An 8,661-nucleotide genomic window follows, 5' to 3' on the forward strand; every position below is an offset into this window, starting at 1 on the left:
TTGACTCCCATTGAGGAAGAGTCTGGCTTTGATGTAAACAAGATGCCCACACTAAAAGCTGTGTGTGTGTGTGTGTGTGTGTGTGTGTATACACAAAGCAGTGTTTCCCCTCGGATTTTTTCCAGAGGGTACGGTGACTCTCCCCCAAACAGCGCTCGCAGCAGATGAGGTAAATAATTGAGAAAGAAATTTTAAAAAAAAAGAAGAAATTAAAACAAAACAGCCAATGCGCTCGTTCACAGTCATTAAGTTGTTTCCTGTATATCGGTAGTTTCGTTTAAAAGAAGTGACACTTGAGTTATTTCTGTATAAAAAGGATCAAAGACTGTCCTATTTTTACACTTGTATAGCGGATCTCTGCGGACCATACGCAACACTATGCGCTGCTCTCATGCCCGTTGCAGCCATTTCCTTGATTAAAGTGAAAAGCTGCAATAGAGCATGGCTGTGGTCAATAAGTAAAAGAGATGAGCTTTGATGTTCTTTTTGCTCAGCAGTGGTTTTCTCCTTGGAACGCTGCCATGCAGGCCATTTTTGCCCAGTCTTTTCCTGATGGTGGAGGCATGAACGCTGACCTTAACTGAGGCAAGTAAGGCCTGCAGTTCTTTGGACGTTGTTTGGGGGTCTTTTGTGACCTCTTGGATGAGTCGTCGCTGCGCTCTTGGGGTAATTTTGGGCGGCCAGCCACTCATGGGAAGGTTCACCACTGTTCCATGTCTTTGCCATTTGTGGATAATGGCTCTCACTGTGGTTCGCTGGATTCCCAATGCTTTGGAAATGGCTTTATAACCCTTTACAGACTGATAGATCTCAATTGCTTTCTTTCTCAATTGTTCCTGAATTTCTTTGGATCTCGGCATGATGTGTAGCTTTTAAGGATCTTCTGGTGGACCTTACTGTGTCAAGCAGCTCCTATTTAAGTGATGCCTTGATTGTGAACAGGTGTGGCAATAATCAGGCCTGGGTGTGGCTAGAGAAATTGAACTCAGGTGTGGACAACCACAGTTATAGTATGTTTTAACAAGGGGGGCAATCACTTTTTCACACAGGGCCATGATGGTTTGGATTTTTTTCACCTTTAATAATAAACACCTTCATTTACAAATTGCATTTTGTGTTTACTTGTGTTGTCCTTGACTATTGTTTAAATTGGTTTGAGGTTCCGAAACACTTAAGTGTGACAAACATGCAAAGGAACAGGAAATGAGGAAGGGGGCAAACACTTTTTCACACCACTGTATATGTCATGAGGCCAAGGAAAGGTGTGAAGGAGAATTTAAAAAGGAATTGGAAAAGACAACCGTGGTGCGAGGGGAATCCGACTGCCCTTACACTCAGCTGTAATCATGAGACGGCGGATGTTATTGACGTGGGTCTGCCAGTGCATCTGGATACTTGGTCCTTTGCCTTCTAAACGTGAGGTTGCACGCAGGCGTAATAAAACGTAAACAACCTGGTGTACATTTTACTTCACCATTTCTTACCCTACTTATTCTGCAATAATTATGTTGTTTCATGTGAAGCACACACACCGCACGGCTCTCATTATTATAAAACACTGGGCTGCAGACTGTTTCTTGTATGAAAAAGGTGTTCAGCAAATAAAACAAGTTGTATGAAAATAATTGTTACATGTATGCAAGATAATCGGAACTCGTTAGAACTCCGAATCTACTGTACGCCACATATTCTATGCCATAAGGGTTAGATGGTTGCGTGTGGGTGACAGAAATACATTATTACTAGGGACAATATTCTTTAAATTGTAAACAGAGAAAACATAACTCCACTTTTAGTTCATGAAATAATCGGTGCAGACGGCTCTGCTCTGTCAACTTTCTAATTAGTTTTGCAGTTTAAAAATGTCCCACAATATCAGCTACAGTGACATTACTGCGTGCATGAAAACAAATACAGTTTCTCATTATTACAATAAATCTTTTAAGAAACATGTATACATCACTACAACGCATCATTTAAAAGCAATAGCCTACATAGACTATAGAAAGGGTGCAAATAGCTTATTTGGGATGGTGTGGGTGGAGTGTTTCAGCCAATTGATGTTAATGCCATCGGAGCAGATTTGCGCTTTCTCACATAATAGTCCTACTGTTACACATGGACATAATAATGTAGTCATGTCTGTAGTGAGTTTTAAACAAAACATACTGTATATATTGAAATGAGCCATGGGGCAAACAGATAACTTGTTTCAGACTTTACTCTGGGCTATAAATAAACTAATGTCCAGTGCACTGTTTAACTTTGGATTCAGAAATCCATTCATTCACAGACACATCCCGTCTTATGTCACGTGTTGGAGGAGATTAAAGTTCTCACATTAACCGGTTCATTAAACCACTCAAACAGTCCCATAAAGGACATCATTAGACCTATAGATGTGATGCAATGTCTCACTGAAAATAACACGCACACATGGTGCTTACAGGATTACGGTGCTCCAGCACACTAGATGTTAATTATGAACGGCGAAATGGCAATGTGTCGCTGTGGGATGGCATTAACTCCATACCTTTTGTAAAGGATGGTCCAGTGTGTCCTATGCTAAATGATGTAACAAAGGAAGCAATAAAGCATCTTTCCTTTTCATTTTTTTGTTTACATCTCGAACGGCTCTTATGGCAGCCCCATAACTACTTCCGGGTCATTTCTCTCGGTTAGGAAACTTAAGAAGGAAATTTGCCTATTTGACCGCGGCCCAAGGAGACACTAAATGAGTTTGATACAGGAACTGAAAATAGTCACATTACTCTGGTCACTTACAAATATTACTTAAAATGGAGTAAGACCAAACCCTAAAAGGCACTGGTCGGGGGCCCTGACCAAAGATCTTCATACAGACTTTGCATCTGATCAATCACGTTTTCACTCCAAAACTTATGGCCACCATGTTCAAGCTGAACTACGGCCGCAAAGTTGTTTCTCTTTAACATATTAGCAAGCTAGTTAGCCCTCTCCCATTGTCCGCTGTCGCCCTGGCAGGAGTGAAGAAGAAGGGCGATAAGCTTTGTGCTGCTCCTGGCTAATGTCGGGCAAAGACTGTTTTGTTGTAGCGACGGTTTACATATCCAGGTTCCCGTTTTCAGTGACAAATAGATGACTGCCACCTGCTGGCATGAAGTAATTTCCTCCTGCGCAGGCTAAAAACATACATCTAGTCTTTGTGGTGTGTTTAAGTGCTACTTTCTGGCCAAGATACAAGCAATATGAGGCGACACTTCGACCCTTATGCGGTAAGCCTTCGTCGCCACTAGTTTGCTGCTGTCTGCTTGGTGAGTCAGCATCATAAGTTCAACCTTTTCAAAAAAATTAACAGTATTCTCCTGACACACTATCAGAGACGTTTAATGTTTCAGCCATAGAATGAGAGAATACAAGTGTAAGTGTGGATGTGATACCACAAATATATCTGTCTTCATCACATCAATCTGCACTGAAGAACCATGTTATATTTAGCACACAATCCGGAACTATCTGCCCTCAGAGAGAGAGGGAGACAGAGAGAGTGTGTGTAATGTTCAAGTGTATGAGAAACCGTTGCTTACAAGTTGAACCAAAAAAAAAAAAAGTCTTTCTTTTGACGAGCTACAAAAAAGGTACAGTACATGACCAAGAAAAACTGTCTGAACCGGTACACATTGGTGGTATAGTGTCACACAAACACGTACCACCTGACTCAGGGCTCAACACTAAGCCTCATGTGTCACTTGCCACCGTGCAAGTAAGCTTTAATCCCTGAACTCCAAGTGTATAGCCATTTAGAGGAGATGATGATTTTCATATGCACATTTTCCTTCTGTTAATGTCTTCTTCCTTGTGTTGCTTACCCGAAACAATAATTATAGCTATTTGTATGTGGTAACTTGAGGGGCTTAATCTGGCCTCACCTGTTGCCATGTGTAACTCCATTAATCTCATGAGAACACCAATGTTGTATTGTCTCCCTGCCGCCCCCGCTCACTGATTGTCACAATGTCTTTCCTGGCAGATTAGTTGTCATTCTGCAGCATCACTGACGATTACATTAGGTTTAATTACCTATGGTACTATTTGATAGGGTAAAATAATACTTTGATAGTTGAATTTAGAGTCAGAGCCTCTGTGCAGCAGCCGGGTTTACTGCCAATTAAATATATGCTTTAAAGTACTTTTTTAGAAAAGCTTTACCTTTATAACCAGAAGTGGTCAGAAGGGATGTAACAAACTTTTTTTTAAATTTCATTTCAATGCGTGATATAAAAAATATACACATATAAATCTGAGTTTCTATTTTGTACATACAGGATTTGTCACACAAGTTTGAATGAAATATTTTTATTATTATGTAGTCATTCCATGCTTAAGCCCTAAACATGCTTGTGAACCTCACCTTCTCTCTCAGTGATCTACCCTGTCAGAGACTCAGTCATGTTTAAAAGGTGGAGAATTAGCTTCTTAGAACATAAAACACGAGCTAGTCAGATGTAATGTGATAAAGTAGATCAACAGCCTTTATGTGTTATGTGCCTAATTATTTGATGTATGCCTCATTAGATCTTTGAGGGTCAGAATTTTAGCTGATAGACAGGTGTTCAAAAACGCATTATTTGCAGCTGTATCATAGAAATACCTTTTTTTTTTTAGATGATGTCTCTCACAGTGGGAATGCACTGATGACAACTTCTGACCCCTCCATGATTTCCAAGTGGGAGAACTTGCAAGATAGCAGGGTGTTCAAATACTTATTTTCCCTCTACAGGAACTCCAGGCTTCTGATTGGCCAACATGGCTTAACGGTTTGGCTTAACCACTTGATGGTTTGGCGTGCTGTTGACGGAACTTGATAGCAAGGTTTTTTTGTGTTTTTTTTATAAACCTTGCTTGTGTCGACAGGATTTTGTTTTTAATCTAAGGAGGAAAAACTCTGTTTATAAAAAATACCTGTGTTCGTGTGGACTAGGGCTCAAAGTGCAGCTAGTCTCCTCTGTGTCTTCAGCTGCAGACTGTTGTACTTCCCGGTGCTGGAATCCTTAGTAACAACGTTACTAGCTAATGGTAGGCTAACGTTACCTGCTGTATGTTAACTAGCCTAACGCCCTAGGCTGTTTTAAATTTCCATTGGGATTAAATTTCCATAACCTCAACCGGTTGTAATCTTAACACATTTAAAATTGATTTGTGTGAGAAATCAGTTTTAGTGAAATGACAATTATTGGATTAGATTAATTGAATGACAAGGATGTTCAATATAGTCTGCTACTGAGTGCTACACTTTCAAGTCAACCTGCTCACCTAGGTATTGATCACAGGATCTGACAACATTCAGTCTTCACAAACAACTGTGTTAACTGAAAACAGGTGTTTATTCCTAGGTCTAAGACAAGGTTTGTACATGTTCTGTCCCGGGGACTTCTTACTTTGTTTAAAATAATATATGACAAAGACACATCCAGAGTCCAACCCAAGTAGAAAACATCACAGCTTAGTGATGGAAGCCAATGCAGAAGAGGCACATGCCTTAGAAGACAGCTGACATGTGGACCAAAAGTCATATCTTGTTATTTTCTACAAAGTGGGCTAAATGTTCAGTTGAAAATCAAAGCCACAGGTGTCACACGCAATTTTACTAAAACAGACTGATCAAAAGAAAATGCAAAAGGCAGGGTACCCTGTCTTTGCATTTTATGTTGATGTGGTCCCCTTCCCTGTTTGAAAATATAGCTAAAGCTGCAACACATGTACGTGAAAATCTTAAATTAAATAAACATGCAATAAAAAGTCTAGGGCTGGCCCTGGTTTAAAAGACAAATCTAATGTGCTACAGTATATTTTAAGGGGAGGGTCTTCTGACAGGAATAGTTGACAAAATAAGAAGTTTGTTTAACCTAAATACTTTGCACTTTATTTAAAGTACACAATTCAGGGGTTGTAAAGGCTCATAACCTGTGTTCCATTGTTTACCTGTGCATGTCGACATGCAGGGCCACATGAAAAAACCTTTGTTATTTTTAAGTGTGGCATAACCTTACCTTAGCTGTAACAACGTTCCATGGTAGCGTTCCCTCTATTAAATGTGCTGCTAACTGGCTAACGGTAATCTCCAGCTATTAGCCTCCTCAGAACTGTCATTTGTTGGGTCTAAATATCGTGATTAACGTTAGTTGTCTGAATGAAATTAATCAACATTGACCGTAACTTTGATTTAGCTAGCTAATGCTGCAATAGCCAATGTTAGCAGCGACCTTAGCTAGTTTAACAATGTTTACCCGCGATGTGTTACCGTTAGCTGTTCTAGCTAGCTAACTGATCACAACCAGGCACATCAGGTCATCGGGACAGAGGATTGTCGTTTACCGTTAACGTTACAAGGCCTCGGTCAGTAACTCTCAGTCGCAGCATCGAACCCATATTACCCCTGTCAAAATATGTCAACGAATTCAAGACACAAATGTTACGCTCGTTCATTTTCCGTGTAAGAAATGCACTTACTGTTAAAACCGAGACTTTCCCATCGCCGTGTTTGTGTTTACAAAGAGGAGTTATGAACTACGCGAAATATTCACATCAAAGCCAGTAACGTTGGTTAAAGCTGTATGTTGTCAAACGAGTCCTTCGCAGAAAAAACACCAGAGCAATGTTAGCGTTAAGTTACTTACTAACTGAGGCGCAGACGGTTCATCGAAGAAGATATCCAAAGGAGCACAGCTGAGCAGAAGGACTGTGGTTTTGGGCATTGTAATGGGAACCAGAGGGATACTGTCCCTATGCCATTAAATTCAGCTGGTGACCGGATGTGTCAGGTCAGCCACAACAAACTCAAAGCTTCAAAATAATAGGCATGCGTGGTGTATATAAGCCCTTTTAAACCTCAAATATTAGGCATTAAAGTGAAATAAAAGTTGTGTTTTACTGACTCCTAGCTTTCCAAAAAATATCTATGTTGTTGTTTAGATTTTGTAATATATTTTGAATGTATTAACCAGTGTGTTCGTGCATACATTATGGTGTGACGTGAAAGTTGAGTGAATAGTAGAAGTACATCATTCTAATTTTGGTATGCTCATATACTCATATTGTGCATCCACCCACATTTATTTAAATGTTCTCTTTAGATCAACATTCCCGCCCCTCCTCCAGAGACCTTGTGTTCCGAAATTAAATTTCCCATTAATTTCTCCCATTTCTCGCTGTCATTCCCCGATGTAAATCGAGTGTATATTTGAGTTGAGAATGCTAAGATTGAAATGGTTTACGGCATAGCGTGTCATACCCAAGGGGCAAGCTCATAGACATATAAAGAGTAGACACCGCATTGGCAGGCTGAGCGCGAGAAATGCAACTGCCATCTTGGACCGGTCATACACGTTACTTAGCAGCAGAAGATACAAGATTCCAGATCGCTGTGCAACATATTCCTGCTCAGGCGGATTTTTTGAAATCTTATGTCTTTAATTCTGGGTTCTGTAAAGCATTTTGTATCTGTGTTTTGAAAATTGCAACATAAATTAAGTTTCGCGAGTTTTAAAGGGAGATTCAACCACGTAAATGTGCAGTTTAAATAAAAACTGTCACTTTCATTACATACTGCTACTTTGAGTAAGTAAGTACTGGTACGCGTGCTTTGTTAGGGGTGAAAGATATATCAAAGCAATATCGTTACACAGCAGATGGTTATATAAGTGAGGAAGACCTCTATACATTATTCGGGGGGTCCTAAAGCAGCACTAATGTATGCTTATGTTGTTATTACAATGGGATTGTCTCTGGTTTAGTTGGGATTTGTTTGATAAGACGTGCACGTAACTCTTATTAGATGTTGTGTGTATATATATATATATATATATATATATATATATATATATATATATATATATATATATATATATATAGCCTTTTCAATAGCAATGTGCTTGAGTACAGAGTCAACACAACATAAAAGAGGTGGATCTGTCAAAATATTTATGTAATAAGAGCTGAGACAACTGGTCATTTATCAAATATATTGAAATTCGCAATAAGTATGCAATATTTAGTTTATTTTGTGGAGCTGTCCTGTTAACTTTATTTATGTGTTTTATACTGTCCAACCAGTAGAACACGTCCTGTTCTGTAGATATGGTCCTTAGTAATTTATTCATGTTGGACCAGTCCTAAATATGACTGTCAGTTGAAATAAAACTTTTGTTGTAAGAAAACTTGTTTAATTAGTTATGAATCAATTTTGCAATTTTATATATGTTTAAAAATATCGTAATTCCTATCGATGTTGCAATATCACATTCTGTCAATGTCGTGAAACCCTTGTGTGTGTGTGTGTGTGTGTGTGTGTGTGTGTGTGTGTGTGTCTGTGTGTCTGTGTGTCTGTGTGTGTGTGTGTGTTGGGAGTGGGGCTGCTAAATGTCCAGGTCCGGGAGGCAATTGATGCAGAACAACGTGGTAGTACTGTGTGTGTGTGTAAATATCTGACATTACGGTCACTATCTGTTTCTTCTTTCCTATCATATTTATAATGTGTGATTTGCAAATACCTATCATTTACAAATAATAGATACACCGAGGATGTCTGGTCCAGGGTCTAGGGTGACCAGACGTCCTCGGATTTAGGGGACAGACCCCGTTTTTGGTTGTCTGTCCCTGACAAAATACAGAAGAAAAAAACTA

The 8,661-nt window shown here is 39.4% G+C and overlaps 1 protein-coding gene across 3 annotated transcripts in view; it reads right to left on the minus strand.

The window, feature by feature from the left end:
• The window catches only part of cuedc1b (CUE domain containing 1b), a 30,540-nt gene extending 23,679 nt beyond the window's left edge, over positions 1-6,861 (minus strand). For 2 of the 3 annotated variants that reach the window (XM_034866683.1, XM_034866680.1), the window contains exon 1: positions 6,657-6,861. The gene's annotated coding sequence lies outside the window, so the exon portion shown is untranslated. Of the gene's footprint in view, positions 1-6,489 lie in introns of all 3 variants that reach the window. The other variant, XM_034866681.1, reaches the window with a different exon arrangement.
• Positions 6,862-8,661: the final 1,800 nt, after the last annotated feature.

This window comes from Etheostoma cragini, chromosome 3 (assembly GCF_013103735.1).
Source record: "Etheostoma cragini isolate CJK2018 chromosome 3, CSU_Ecrag_1.0, whole genome shotgun sequence".
NCBI classification, from domain to species: domain Eukaryota; kingdom Metazoa; phylum Chordata; class Actinopteri; order Perciformes; family Percidae; genus Etheostoma; species Etheostoma cragini.